The 16155-nt window shown below is 51.7% G+C and overlaps 1 protein-coding gene across 2 annotated transcripts in view; it reads left to right on the top strand.

Moving 5' to 3' along the window:
• Positions 1–16155, top strand: part of LOC100122056 (protein artichoke) — a 47726-nt gene that overhangs the window by 19751 nt on the left and 11820 nt on the right. Inside the window, exon 2 of one of the 2 annotated variants that reach the window (XM_001605609.5) lies at positions 7417–7496. The exons of the other annotated variant lie outside the window; for it this stretch is intronic. The gene's annotated coding sequence lies outside the window, so the exon portion shown is untranslated. The remainder of the gene's footprint in view (positions 1–7416; positions 7497–16155) is intronic. 2 annotated transcript variants of the gene reach the window in all.

Raw genomic sequence — 16155 nt, 5'->3', positions numbered from 1 at the left:
TCGCTCGAGACCTACTGCGGCTCTCTCGGCTGTGCCCGTATTATTGTTGTGTGTACACACTCGTTTGCTCAATCGTTGTATTCGTTTTCGATTTTCACGGCTAGTGCGTCGGCTGCAATTTTCCCGCGTTTTATTGATTTCGCGAGTAATTATAACAAACGAGCGACCGGCTCGTCACGCCACACTGCGAGTATTTTTATTTCCGATGCGCTCAGTCTGATAATGCGCCAGTCGGTGCATTGAGTGCACACTTTGTCGTCGACCTGGCGCTTTTCATCAGTATAATCAATGCGCTACACGTTGTACATACCTGTGACGATTCTTCTCGTGGCTGCGACGAAGCTAACGAAGCGTTCTCGCCTTTTGTGCTCGGCATTTTTTTCTTTTTTTTTTTGTTCCAACGATTGATTTTTATTTACGGGCTGTAAATAAACTTCCGCTTCGCGAATCGTCGATCGAAGCTGTGCGCGTAGTGTGCATTCCGGGCAAAAATCCGAACATTTCAAAATGCAGACAACGGGGTAAAAGAGTTTCCCAATATCATCCGACTGTCCGCACAAAAGCTCTCGACCAATCACGAGAACAGACTGCTGACACGAGCAGACCATCAGCGCAAATATCGGCCGAGAGCATATGAAGCCGAACTATACCGCACAACAACTCGGATTTTGCGAAGAACGAACATCGAAAGCTCTACACGCGCGATGTATATGCTCGTGATCGTGATTGATAATCGCTGTTACGGAATACGCACGAAAATTACATAGCTGAAAAAAAAAACTAGTTTTTTTTCGATGAAGTTTTTTGTGCACCGCTAACGTTATGTGAAAAAATCATCACCTTCTTTTGTTTGATTATATTCAAAAAAGAGGTGCACCGATGGACGCGAATAAAGGGAAAAAAGGCTTGTTTTTCCGCGATTCAGCGCGTTCGCAAATAAAACACGGGCCGCAGTAAAAGCCCGACCATTTCAATTTACGCCGCAGTAAAAAACGCATGACATTCTTATAACACACGTCATTGTCGGCAATTCCAGCCGGGGAGAATGCCAGCGGACGAATGAAGCGTTTATAGAACACCGAGGGAACGCACGGCGGGGGAGAGATAAGTTTAAAGTGGGATTAATTAGAGCGAAGATTAAACACTTATCTTTGCGATAAGTTACTTAACTTTTGTGTCCGCGGCGGAAAGTTTCGCATTTCGCGTGGCGCTCAGCTGACGCGACTATCTCAGTCGCGCGAGAGATAGAGGAAAGGAGGACAGCCGAGTAAAATGAGAGAGAGAGAGAGAGAGAGAGAGAGAGAGAGAGAGAGAGAACCTTTTCTCATGGCCTCCTTGCGCAAAGTTGTCCGCAGTCTCTATCGAAAACGAATTACGAGGGAAATTCAGTGTCCTCTCGTCGTCGGAGCGGGACGACCGCCGCCGCGTTGTACCTGTAACAGCGATCGTCATCAACTGAGTAATTAGGATCGATTAACCTTTCTCTTTTAGCAGTGTCCGATGTTCCGTAACGTAACGGAGGAGAAAATTCGATCAGCCTCTCTCGCCGGCTGCCCCGTTTAATTTAAGCGCGCGCATTTGTTTCGATTCGCGTGCACGATTCCTTTGTGACTCGAGCAACTTTTCAGCGAAATTTTCAATCCACCTCTGCAGAAATGAGGAAATAAAATAGTGTTGAGAGCGATCAGCATCCAAGAATATATCCCGATAACAGCCGGCGGTGTAAAGGCTCGACGGGAATCAGCAAGTACAGAAATCCCCAACCGTACGCTCGCAGACATACAGAGGACGAGAGAATGCAAAAACGCATATGCCCGGACACTCACGGCAGCGTCAAATCATTCGAGCGCCACTCGATACCCAGGCTTCATCCGCGCGTCGCTATTAACCCGTCTCCCTCCCCGACCGGCCGCGCCGACGAGGGGGGAAAAAAGCTGCGCCTGCAGGCCTCGGAACCCATATTCTCTAAAAATCGATGCTCGCGCGCGCACCGCGAGTTGAATATCCGGCTATATACCGATAAAACGCCTGGCGTGACGGTCGAGCGTTTGCATCTATCGGGTACCAGCATTGCATGATCAAATACGATAATGAAGTGGCTCGTTTATTCGCGCGCGCGAACGAGGGGCCCTCCCCTGGCCGTCGTCCCGGCAATTCCAGCGCGCGAGAGCCGCACGTATATAGCTCGAATCAAACATTAGCGCCGCAGCTGTCGTCGGGCGCACGCATCCATTCAGCGCGCGGCGACGATGATTTCTCCGAGCGCTGGCGCCGCTTCTTGCGATTCAGCGCACGTCGAGGGCCGTGTGTGTGTGTGTGTCCCTGCAGCGCAGACTATTGCCGCTGATCGATCGGGCAGCGGTAGTCGCTGCGCCGGCACGGAGAGCGGGAGACAAATCGCCGAGGCGGAGATCTGCAGCCGAAGATGTGTGGGCTGCAGGCAGTATAGGGGATTCGCAGTTTGGATTTTGCTCCGGTTCTCCGAGATTTCGAATCTCTCCAACTGCTGCACTCGAGTAGGTTTATACGCTGTGCGTATAGGTGCAGCGGAGCGCGCGCGTGTGTGTCCTCCCGCGGGGGCGGATTCAACGCGAGCACAAAAGAATAGCGTAGTAGTATGCTCGCGAGAATCGAGCTTCCTCCCCACAGAGCCGATTAGCAGCAATATACAGCGTCGCTCCGCGTCATTATTTAACGTTACTCTCTCGCGAGCTCTCGGCGTTATGTGCTCGCATGCGTCGTTGCGAGAGAAAGTTTATTCGCGGAGACCGAGCCTTTAATAAGCCCCCATCAGATATCGCGCGCCTCTTCCATTAGCGGCTTACATCGCGTCGAGCAGAAGACAGAGAGAGAGAGAGAGAGAGAGAGAGAGAGAGAGAGAGAGAGAGAGAGAGAGACAACTTTTTCTGAGGCTCTCGCTTTAAACCGAACTTCCGCAGCGCAAAAACGCGCTTCCTCCTGCGTCTCGCGTGCAGTAAAAAATCGTTCGAACTTTGTTATTGAATTCGCAGCGCTTACACTCATCTCGTAAATTTAGCTCTGAGCGCGCGCTGATGGATTTTACGTCTGCTGGGGATTAGTATACACGCCGTGCAGTGCGAGAGACAGTAGCTCGCGGGGGATGAAAATAAAAATACTTTTATCGCCGCGCGAGCTGCCGCTTGAATATTGCAATCGAATGAAAAAGAGTAGCGCAGTTTGACGAGTGCGCATCGACCCGCGAACGAATTACATGTATAAAACGCGGCAGCGAGCTCCGTATTAAACAACGTATTTTTATTGCGTGTCCTTATACGAGAGCTCTTTCTCGCGTTGTCACAGGCAAGGAATTCATCGGTTCGAATCGATCGCGCGCGATTTTAATATCGATTATGAATGCAGAAAAAACAAACCGATCAAGTTCGAAGAAGCGCGTAACGAAGCCATAAACCGAACGGAAAACTCGCCTCGTTCGCCGGCAAACTTTTCAACTTGTTGGCTCGGGGGAGGACGCCAGCGAGGGAGCGCACTCGAGTTCGCAAGCGCATCGCCCTTGGTATTTCGAATTCAAATTGCTCGTCGCGAGGCAAACGCTCTAGCGATTTCTTTCCTCGAATGGATCGCTCCAATTTTCCGCATATGCTCGCGCTAACAGTTTGCGTTTGTCGGGAGAGGCCAATTTATTCAAACGGAATTCGCAGTTCCGTATAATTTACGCGGCGCATCCTCGCTATTTACACCTAGCCGAGCGAAGGGCTCCTGTACTTCCTCATCCTCCGCTGTGCATTTAGCGGATGAATTTTAAGTCCGATGAGCCGCGAACTTCGCGAAGCTCTCTCTATCTCTCTCTCTCTCTCTCTCTCTCTCTCTCTCTCTCTCTCTCTCTCTCTCTCTCTCTCTCTCTCTCTCTCTCTCTCTCCGGCGAGAAATCCAGAAGAGCCATTGAAAGAGCACTCTATTTTCGAGAATAAGGAGTAGACGGCATGCAAACTCCCAAGCAGCATCAGCAGCAACAGCTCGTTATTCCAAGTGCAGCCAAGAATCCCCGCAGCAGGTAATCCGGGCCAGCGAGCGGCGTTTATTGTCGAGCTCCGCCACCGTCGCCGCCGCCGCCGCCGCTATACTGCTATGCTGCATCCATCCGGCGGTCGTTACGATTTAATGCCGCCTAGCGTTGCGGCTTTTTATACACGCTAACAGAGACGGATAGACAGTGAGAGCGTTCAGCTACTCTACTGCCGGCGAGAACGTTTCAGTCGAATTGAAGGCGCCGGGGCGCTCAGCGAAATGAGCTGCATCGACTTTATCTCGCGGCTGCTGCTGCGCTGCCTACTTACTGCGCGCGGCTGCTTTTTTATGAACTCGACTAACGCGCTGCAGATAAGGCGATGAGCGGGGACGACTGCTTTGACGAGGGGGCCATTTGCGAAATTTAATCTCGACGCTGCTGAGTCCTCGCTTTCCTCCATTGTTCTATCGGACCAGCGGAGCTGCTCACTGTGTTTTTCATCATTATTCACTATTATTCGCTGCGCTGCAGCTCCGACGAATATATCCAAATAGAAATAATTGGCGAGCTTGAGCGCGATATATATTCGCCGATAAAGGATTATAAGCCGGGCGCGTCATTGTTCCGTCGGGCTATCGGGATAATACACCGTCAGGCTCCCGTCACGGCCAGAGGCGAGTTTAATCTGCGCGCTTTTTTCCAGCATTCCTTTTTCGAGGGCCACTATCCTGCAGGAAAGGGGCTTCGAATTCAATGATAAACCGGAAGTCGGAAAAATAGGCCGAAAGAATCGGGCTTTGCTCCATTGTTCCTGTCCTCGGCGACGAAATATCCGCGAAAATATAGAGGAAATTACTACTTTAAAATTGAACGCACCGGAGGGGGGCTTCTTAGTACTCGCGAAATGAATTTCTGGTTATTGGAGCATTTTTTCGTTCAATTTACAGTCGCGAAATATTAAAATTTTAAGAAATTGAAATAAAACGGCACAGAGAACCGAACTTCAAAAGGTGTGCCTTTGAAAACATTGATTTTTTTTGCGATATGAAACCCTGCGCGATTATTATGGCTTTTCCACTCTAATTTCGTCCATATAACAAAATAAAATTCGATGAAATTCTCAACCCAATCTCAAGCTCGATTGCAATTGAAAAAGCCCTTCACAGTCAACCACCCGGTAGTACAGAAGCGGCGTAATTAAGTACGGCAAAGCTCGTATTATATTGATATAAATAAAGCGCGCCAGAGCTCCCACTTGGAAAAACAAATATCCCGTCCGAACGGAAAAGTTCCCGAGCGAGCAACTCCTTCCTCGTATATAGATAGTTAGACGCGTAGGGAAAAGCCGGCGGAGAAGTAAAAATAGCTACAACGAGACTCGGAGTCATAACGCGCTACCCTCCTGGTGCGTATATAACTTGGATGTAATTGCCCGCGCGCGCGGATCAAAACTTTTGGGATTTCCAGCAGTTCCATGCGCGCCGACGAAAGTATCTCCGAGCATCCGAGTAGGGCCATGTGCTCTGCCGAGCTATAATACACACTTTATGCCGTCGCTGCTGCTGCCGCGCTGAAGCAGCTCCATAGATGGAAAAACTTCCCGATTATTAATATATAGATATATATTCGGGGTGGGCTCTTTGTTTGATCAAGGCTTTCCACGTGTATTGTGGATCCGCAGCGACGAGGTGACCTACTTGTTACAGGTACATGCTCTTGATAAAACTCGGGAGCGATTATAACGCGGGAGCGCAGTGGAGCGCTCTGTTTCTACGCATTCGTGTGTATAAATAAACAAACTCCTTTTCGGACAGCGAGCATTATACGCTCGCGGCACATCCGCGATAATTTATTTTCTTTATACAATTGCGCCCGTACAATGCGCGAGCCGTGAAATATATGGACGAGCGGACCTTTATGGCCCGGCGGCGTCGCCATTCGGAGCCCGAGCACGGAAGAGCGCGCGCACAATACGTGCGTATGATACCTATATACGTGCGATGTGTGTGTGTGTGTGTGTGTGTGGGTGCAGAAACTGCGCGCTCATGAAGATGTGCGGTGCTGGGTGGCTCCCCCAAGAGAGACGGAGAGAAAGTCTAGGCAGCGCCGGGAAATTATTGTCAAAAGAATCTGTTATAATGCGCGTAGTCAGCTGCCGTTATTATGCGGAAGATTAGATGTGGCTGGGAAATGGGTGTAGCTATATGTGCGGGCGTTTATGGATTTATAACTGTTATAGCCTAGCCGGGACGGCTGCAGCGGAGATAAGAGAGACAGATCCGCAACTCGGCTGGAGGTGGGATTTTAATGAGCGACGAATTTCGCTCGGCTGCGCATGCGATATGCGAACCGAATACGTATCGACTGTGAACGAGAGCCGGAATATACTGAATAGAACAACTCGAAAAATAGACCGAAAAAATCGCGCTCGTATGCATAGAAATATCGCGTTATTCGTATTTTCGTGCGAGTACGATGAGTTGCGTCGAGGAAAATTAAAGAGTCAAAACCGGACGGACTGTGCGTGTAACGCCGGAAGGTGAAATTGCCCAGGAGCACGATCCATCAAACGCGGCAACCAACGGAAATACGTCGAAAATATCCAAAACAGCGGCCGACAGGAGAGCAAAAGAGAGCGAGTCGAAGAGAGGTAATTGATTCCAGCCGAGTTCGCCGCGTGGGAATCATCTCTCTCTCTCTCTCTCTCTCTCTCTCTCTCTCTCTCTCTCTCTCTCTCTCTCTCTCTCTCTCTCGACAAAGCGTAAAGTATTCCGCCAAAAACCCCCGCACGTATAGAATTAGCGATCCCGAGATAAACGCCGCGCAAAACAGCGGCAAAAGGGCAGCCACTGCCAGCAGAGCGGAAGCTCCAAGTTTCCGGAGCCGCAAAGAGCTCCCGATGGGCTTGCGGCTCACGTGTACGTGTGTGTGTGCGTGAGCAGGCGAAACTTGGTCAAAGTTGCGCGAGGCGCCTAATAACGACGAGAGCCCGCTGGTCATCCTTCGACGACGGCAGTTTATCAATGCGCAAGCGCGAACTTACAAGCCGTATCCGCTCGGCAGCTCGCTCGCTTATGCTCCCGCTGGACCGACGCGCGATTTATGGCCGACGATGATTCATGGCCGCGTTAAAGAAAAGTTCCAAGGCTCTTCTTCCCTTCGAGTTTTTCTCTCCTCCGCCGGGAAAACCACGCGCATCGAAGGGATGAATTTTCATAGTGAATTGCCACGGCAACTTGCCGCGCGTCGCGCCGCCGCCTTCCGCCAAATAAAATCTATAATTTAGACCCCTGTCGGTGCACGGTCGCTCGCGCCGCGGTTATTTATTGCTTCCCGCTGGCCAATTTTTATCTCGCCTGCACTGCCGTACATACATACTTCCTCGCTGCGCTATTCTTATCTGCGACGTCTGCATTTCTGTGTTGCAGGTACGCGAGGAATTCTTCGAGACGCATAGGAGCCGCCAGAGGAGCTGAATGAGAGCAGCTGCCGGGAAGCTCCGCTCGAGGTGAGTTCTCGAGCTCTCGCTGTGTGCGCTTGGCTTTTAATATACGAGAAAAGTATGTCGAAGTTATGTAGCCAAACTCTCGTCATCGCGTATACCTATAATGCCTCTCAGACATCACAAAGAGCGAATAATAAAGAGAGAGAGGAACCCCGCTGATTCCACAAAGCTCCCGCCTAAGCGCGCGCCAAGATTGTCAAAGCTGCACGTGATTCCATATCTGGACGCAGGCTTGGAATACCTATATACTCGAGAGAAGGCGCGACGAGCGCGATGTAAATTTCGACTCAGATGGGAATCCTGCCTTTTCCGCTCGACTGGAGAGCTAGTTCGCCCTCTCTAACTTTCCCGCTCTCGCGCGACGACGGAAAAATGACGAGAAACAGGAGCTTTAATATCGCAAAAGCGAAAAAGTCCTCTCGGTGTCGTCTGCTGCTGCTGCTCGACCCGTTAATTATTTACAGGCAGTAAGCATACTTTTTTCTCGTCGAAACCGAGCGCGAAGTTTCGCGATCCTCGAGTCTCGTTATTTTTGCTCCGGCGAGCCGATCGCGCCGTGCTGCGGGCGCGAAAGAGAGTCGAGAAAAAAAGTATCGCTATCGCCAGAGCCAATTATAAGTCTAGGCGGCTTTGGAACGCCGCCTGAGCAGTTGAAGCCGATTAATTACAAAGTCATTAATTGATTGCCAAGGAGGTCGAGTCAATTAAGCGAAATAGCACGTAGAAGCCGATGCCGAGGCAAGAGTATTGTATACAGAGGAGCGAAGTCGCTAATTGACCGGCATGAATTATTCGCGGCTGAAAAAGTAAGTTTCGCGGAGCAAAGATTTTCCCAGGAGCCGATTCGATAAAGCGCGATGAGTCGAGAAGGGTGCCTCGAATTGAATCGTCTCCGAGCCAGTAAATATCCCTCCAACAATATGCGTGTGACAGAGCGAGTATATAGACCGGGAGCGCTCGTCGGAAAATCCAAAAGGCGCGCAGCTGCATTCTCCGACACGCGACATAATTATAGCTCTCGGCGCGTGCGACGACGACTGCAGCCCCTCGGAATCAATTTTAACGAGACGCGCGCGGGCTTTCCGGAAAGAGAGCAGATCCGTCCACGTGCATTGCGATGTATATGCGCGGCGAAGAAAGAGAGGCGTAGGAGTCACATCGATCTGGCCACTGGAGCGGCAACGATTTATTATCCGACGAGGAATTGATGGCCCAATTTGCCCCCTCCCCCCGGAGGGGAATGCGTCGACGCGACTATACACTATACGCTCGCTATGCGACGAAAATCGGCTCGATCTCTCTCTGTGTCTTTGTACGCGCTGCTACATGTGCTGCTCTTCGGACGACAGTAATGACAGGATGTTCTTGTTTGCCGGCCAGCAGCGAGAGCAATGACGCGAAGAAACGCGACCGAGTGTGGATAAAGGGCTGAACGATTGATTTTGTCGCCCGCCTAGTATACGCGAGTCGAGCTTATCGGAAAGACGGAATTCGCTTCTCTCTCTTTCTCTCTGCGATGCTCGCATTTCTTCTACACGTGCGCGCCGGCAATTTATATGTTTTATGTATTCGGCCCGACGCGCGCTAACAATGTTATTTACCGAAAGAGACTCGTCCATCTTCGCGCGGCAATTGTTCGCGCTCGCGGACAGCACAAAGCGAGTCGTATCAATCCGCTGATATCACAGGCGCTTTTTTCCCCGACGCCAGCTCGCTTATCGATGCGAGTCGATATTTTCATTGTGGATGAAAGTCGCGCTGTACACCGAAAATCCAAGGCGGAATATGGGTCAGAATTTGCAATGCCGATAGAGCGTGCGCGACTGTTTAAATAAACGTTTTTCCATCCCCCGTTATCGGCTCTTTTCTTTCGTCGCGTTGAATCGTGAAATCCCAAAATTACAGCTCTCGAGCGCCAGCAGTTCGGCACAGGAAATGAAGCCATCGCAATTCCCGAAAAACTAGCCGGTGGCAATCGACGCGCCGCCGGTCATCATCGCTCGGACCACTCGGTCTCGGCAGGAAGACACGCACAGCAGGCTGTGCGTATACCTCGTCCTCCGCACGCGCACATAATAGCCAGAGATAATAGAGAGCTGAATGCTCGGGCGTGCACACGAACCGAACAAACGTTTCGAGGGTCGGCTGCAGGCACGTCCTTTCGCGGTCGGGGCGCAGTACAGCGCAGAGAGGTGCGCAGCGCCGGTACAGCTATATACAGCTGTATACCTATAGGCATAGCCATCGAGTGGACGCACCTAGAGCGAGCGCCAGCAGTTGCCCAGATGATTTCGTCGCGCATATGTTGAACACACGGGCTCCGTCATTTCAGAGGCCCACGGCCATCAAAGTCAGCGGGCCGCGCAGGCCGTATATTTGCGACCACTTTCTCTCTCCCTCTCGTCTCGAATACCCACGCGCTGTTATAGACGGAGCCGAGCGAGGGAGAGAGAGAGAGAGAGAGAGAGAGAGAGAGAGAGAGAGACACAGTGGCCGAGTGACTGCGGCCACGGCCGTCGAGGACTTCATTTCCCGAACGACTATGCGGGGCGATTCGAGCGCTTACGTTTGGCAATACGGTTGGAGCAATTGCTCGGTTGTGATATGCGAGTGTACCGAGACTTCGAGGCCGGCGCTCTCGAGAGCTCGGTAATTACGTGCGGTCCCTCCGACCTTTGACTGTACATGGGGGTCAAGAGGACCGATGCTGCTGCTCGATCTGCTCTTCACTCTGATTTAACGCGCTCCGTTGAATTCAAGACTCGCCTCGCTCATGCGTGAATTGAATAATTATTATGACGACGAGCTCGTGGGAAGCTTATACACGTATATACGAATAATACGGCGCGAGTGCGTAAAGTAAAGTTTGACGTTTCGTACCTCTTAGCGAGCGTAAATATTCGAGCGAAAAAAAAATTCGGAGAAGACCCTATAACTTTCTACGCCGGCGCTCGCTCCTTATAGGAATTCCAAAAAGAAATTCGCAAACACATTTCTCATGTAAATTTTAGTGGAGTCTTACATCAGTTTTACGAGGGCCACCGTCCTCCACTAAAAACTCCGGCGGACTGCTCGAGCATTGTTTCCTCGGGATCAAAATAAAGCCTCGGTGCTCGCAAACTGTAAGCCCCGCTCGAATTTTTTCCCCGGCGATATTACCGAGACGCCGGAGCTCGACCCCGTATACGGCCCCATCTCGGTCCTTTGCAGCGTGATTACGTCCAAGTCGCAGTCGACGAAGTCAAATATTCGGGTGGCGTGCGTTCATATTCTTCGGTGATAAACATATTATTGAGCTGCACAATATACACTGCGTAGCTGCTTGAGGCGGTCTATCTAGGGTTTGTGCGTCTTGCCCGAGGACGCAATTAACGTTCCGCAATTTTGTCGGTTTGTATGATACACGGCACGGACGAAGAGCTCATTACACGGTCGACCCGCTTACTTTTTTGAAGAGCGCTTTGCAGACGCTGATTCATGGAAAAATCGCGTCATATACGAGGCTGCTAAAACGCCCGCATATTTCGTGCGTTAAACTACGCTCAATATCGTTGATAATGCCGGGAGATTGAAGAATAAATTGCTCGTCTTACGCGCTGCATCGTCACGGCGGCAAAAGACAATCGAGAGGAGGGGTGAGGGCGAGTACGTTCTTCGCGGAATAAATTGAAATTTAACGACGACACGCGCGCACACAACAGGCTCTCTCCTTGGCTTCGGGAAATGGATGGAAAAAGGAATAACAATAGCGCCATACATGAAAACCGCCGCCGCGTGCGACGTGCGGCTATGAGCAAACATGTAAAATGCAAATTTTAATCAAAGCCCAGAAGCAAAACAAAGGTGCGCCGTTACGCCGGTTCCGCTCGTTCGCGAGAGAGGGGGGTAAAGAGAAAATCTTATCTAGTGCATATGTATGGGGAAAGTCGTGCCGAAATGAGTTTGCCGACCTCATACGTATATAGCTTTTCCTTGCTCGCGTCGTCTCGAGAATTCGTTCGCGGAAGAAAGGACTTTCCACAGCCGGACGAGCGACGTCACTTTAAAATCAAGCCGCGCGGGCGAGCACTACCATCAAGTAATCCGCCTTTGTAATCTCGCTCCGCGATCGCGCGGCCAGAGCGATGCTTTATGGGAAAAGTCGCGTACGTATAGTAATGCGATTTCTTCGGAGAATACGGCCGGCGTTTTAGGAAAGCAGCAGCTTCGCAGAGCAAAAAGTCGCGAGCCGCCGCCGCGGCCATCGCTGAAATACGAGAATATGTCGAGAGAAAGGAGTCCGACTGGGCTTCGCGAGCCACACTTTTATGGCCATTTTTATTTCGCTAATATTTCCCCGGGATTCGGGAGATCAGCCAGCGAGCGGTATATGCGATACGCCAGACTGCACGGCGGCCGTTCGAGCGCGTGCTGCGACTCGCCGCGAAACGAATAAATATGGAGAGAGAGAGAGAGAGAGAGAGAGAGAGAGAGAGAGAGAGAGAGAGAGTGGGTGTATCGATGAAAGAGTATAGAAGTCGACTTTTCGCGACGGATGCATGGAAATGGAGATAAACCAGAGAGAGAGAGAGAGAGAGAGAGAGAAAGGGGGCCTCAGAGCTGTTTCCTTCTCAAGATGGATAAAGGCCGAAGGAAAGACGACTTCAATAAATTTTCAATGTCCCTCCACTGGGATCTCCGCGGCGTACGAGAGAGACCCCATATAGCTGCTACTCCCCTTTCCCTGGGCCACTGTACCAAACGCGGCCTCGGCTGATTACCATCGTATTAGCTTTTCCATTAGACTTCCTCGCCGCCTTTATATATATAAGTTACTTTTTGTCGGCGCGAGCCGCTTTTCGGCTCCTTTGGCGGCTTCCTTTATCATCGCTCCGCCGCGAAAATGACAAGGGCAGAGGACGCGACTCCAGCTCTTTAACCGAGGCTCTGCATAATGCGGCCTTTGTGCCGGCTGCCTACGGAGCGAGCGGTCCGGTTTTTCTTATTTTTTTCTCTCTTTCTCTCTCTCTTTCCGGACGCGCGCAGACATCGCATTCTTTCCGGATTATTATACCCGCAGCGCACAGTAGCGGCTCATCTCGGCTCGTTATTTTCGCGGGTTTTTCTCCGGGAGCGGTAGGCCCGCCGTTTTCTTAATTAGTGCGGCTCTCGTTTTTTCGGTACAATGACGGCGTTTCTCTCGTTGTCCCGGCATCTCTCAAAAGTATACGGTGTACACTTCCGAAGACAAGAAGCAAGATCGCGTAGACAGCGAGAAATTCAATCTCCCAGGCAAAATCGAACGAGGGGACTAAAAAATAGCTCAGCCATCAGTGCACGGCACTGCGCGGGATATAAATTTCGCGCGCGGGGCAAAACAGACTGCGCTCAGGCATGCAGCGGCCCCCGCTCTCGTGCGCGCGCACGTATGTACGCCGGAGAAGAAGCAATTGCTGCTGACGCGACGATCGTAGTCACGTACACGCCGGTATACGTATCGTCGCGTAGCCCGACGACGAGTTACGCCGGGGGAGTGCAGAGCGCGTGCTTGTACAGTTGGAAATTCGCGCAGCGTTCGTCGGAGCTTGTATACTGCTGTACGAGAAGACACCGAGCGGTGTATCGCGCTCGCTGCCGAATTTCCGATCGGTGCAGCGCCGCGTAATTCGATATCGTTCCGGACGTTGTTCTCCGTTTATCGTGAAGAATGCATTTTTACACAGAGGCCGCTGTACGTATGTATTCGCGAAACTCATTTATACCCGCAGCAAAGTTATAATCAGGATACGTCTTAGTCGATATAATCGCAAAATTCGCTCGGCGCGAAAAAGGGTATCGAGAGCGAAACGAGCCACGCAAGAATTGCCATCAACGTCTCTCGCGCGCGACTTATTAATTACGAAGTTTGCCGACTCCGCTTACACTACCGCGTATAATACGGTGACAAAGTTATTCTTATTATACAACCTCGCGTATTCAGCGCGTATAGCTGTGCGTCAAAGCACACCTGCGCGCACCACCTCCGCAGCGCGGGAAAGTTGCTCATTTGCTAATAGAAACGTCGTAGGCGAAGAAGCGCTGCAGCATGCATATTTCATTCGCGCTGGTACGTCGCATTGTCAGCCGAGCAAGTCGCGAGAGATAATAATCTCGTCCGGCGGCGCCTCGGGGGAATGCGGGCGAGCGCAATTCCGGTTGAATTCAAAAAATTCGATAAGATTCTTCCTGCGTGTGTCTCTATATGGAGGATAATGCAAGCGTCGAGTATAAGATCTCGATCGTCTCGGATGAAGGATTCCCGGCCGCCGTGAATAGCCGAGCTCCGGGAAGTTGGATAGTTGCGCTTATACATAAAAAAATAAGGAAAAACGCATTGCATTGGTAATTAGCGCAGAAACGGAGCAAAGCGCTCGACGAGCGCAATAATTAAAGCTGCAGGCAGAGAAGAAAAACCGCAGCGCAATCGAGAAGCCAAAGCGGTCGGCTCTTTGACCAGGCAAAGTCGCGTGGGGGCAAAGGGCGCGCACACACACGCCTGCGGCAAGTGCGCCGCGCAGCGCCTGTATATTTGCATTATACGTGCGTGTTTACGCGCCCGCGCGCAAACCCCGTTGCGCCTCGCTACTCTTTCCCGCTGCGCTGCAGCAGCCTCTCGCCGAGGGGTCGAGAGTCATAACGCAGTTGACTCTGGAGATCAAGGCGTCGTTGCTTTTAGTTGCTCCCGTGAGCGTTTATTCGCGACTGCTGCCTCCGCCGCATTCAGTCAATGTTTTACTTTGCCGCGCACACATCCGCAGGGGCTACTACAGCCGCCGTGAACTATTCACGAGTCATATGCAGTATCTCTCTCTATCCCTCCTTCGCAGGCGTGGTTTGCGGGTGTGGGGGTGTACGCAAGTTTTCCTTCGGCGCTGAGCCCCTCAGCCGCTCGTTTGAAAATTCTCAAAGAAACGCGGCGGCAGCTCGCTCTTTTTCGCTGAATAACGCGTTTTGGCGCGAGCTTCTGCACTCGGCTCTCTCTCTCTCTCTCTCTCTCTCTCTCTCTCTCTCTCTCTCTCTCTCTCTCTTTCTCTCTCTCTCTCTCTCTCTGTGCACGTCGGGGGAAAAAGCTCTTCGCGGGCACTGCTCTCCTTCGACGCGACTGTTTGCTCGTAACGTGGAATCCGCGCGGTAATTTGTCAGACAGAGCGACGCGTTAAATGAACGCCGCCGCATTCTTTCGACAATGAGCGAACCGCGCGCATTCATCCGCGATGCTGCCGCCGTATAAGTACGCGGACCGCCGCATAAACAAAGAATATCGTGTACGGAAGACACAGCAAAGTGCGGCTCATCAGCATCCATCATGCCCGCCGTCCCGGAGAACAAAGCTCGGCTCTCTGTGTGTGCGCGCCGCAGACGTACTCGGGAGCAATAATTCTGACGCGCATACGTATACACGGCGGAGCTGACACACGTCGCGATATCGCGTCTTTTTGGCGAACGAGCGGCCATTATCATGGCTGCGGGTGACGCGGGTCCGCTCTTTCCGGCGCGGTTTAACGACGCGGCCACCTATACCTATACCACTGCGGGTTTGTCGATGTCGGCAGCGTGGAGTAGTTTGCCGTGCGCAGCTCGTTTCAAGAACGTCGCCTGTACACTCTCCGCGAGACAGCCCGCGCCGTTATCGCGCGGGTGTCCGCGAATTTGTCAGAGTACGCGCGGACACGGGTCTGCGGCGACGGGAAAAATCGCAGGGGTTGGCATTCGCGAGTTTGTTATCGCCGCGCGCTATACGAGCTGTCCGTCGCGAGTCTAGTTGAATACACGTGTTTGCCTGGTGTGAATATACGACTAGCCTGCGTGTAAACGGTTTCGTTCTTTGATTCAGTTCGGTCATGCATACAGGTCGACGCGTTAATTTTTTTACAGTCTCACGGAACTCGTTATCGTTTAGCGACTCCAAATTTTCAGAATAGCAAATTCAACTCACGCACTCGAGGCAACTATATGCGGGAGACAAAACTTGCCCCAAACGCATTCGCAGCTCGCTCTCGCAAAATTGCCGTTCGCTTGTAGAGGCTCAAAACTCGCGAGCGTGATACGGAGCAAGAAAGCCAGCGAAGCAGCATCAGCGTCGCATCAGCCCCGCGGGAGATGTGAGAGCGCGAGGTAGGCGCCTGCGAATCGTTAGTCAGGCACGTCGACGTACGGCGAGCTTGAATATTGAACGTTGGCGACTCGCGTCCATCGGCTAATAACGTTAGGCGGTGCGCGGCGAAAGCGTATATAGAATATAAACGTATATATGTATATGCACCGGGCCAAACGAACTGGACGCGAATACCTCGCGCCGAGTCGTCGGAGGCTACTAGCGCGGCGAAACGACGATGACCGCGTTACGCGCGCGTATGAATACGCATAACATTCGATTTCGGTAAACAATCGGACTCGAGGCTAATTTCGCTGGTCCTCCTCCCCTGCGGAATTTCCCTGAAGTATATACACCTCCGCACAGCGCGTCGATATCCCCCGAATACACGTACGGGATACACCATTGTTTTAACGGACGGCTGGAGAATGAACTTGCAAATGCAGCGTATCGGATATTCCCCGCCGTCGGGACTATGTGTGCACCGACCTCGTGTTTACTTATTCTCCGCGGTGTGTTTCCCGGAAAATTCGGCGCTATCTTGATTTT

Source organism: Nasonia vitripennis, chromosome 5 (assembly GCF_009193385.2).
Source record: "Nasonia vitripennis strain AsymCx chromosome 5, Nvit_psr_1.1, whole genome shotgun sequence".
NCBI lineage: Eukaryota > Metazoa > Arthropoda > Insecta > Hymenoptera > Pteromalidae > Nasonia > Nasonia vitripennis.
This window is presented reverse-complemented; position numbering and strand designations above follow the sequence as displayed.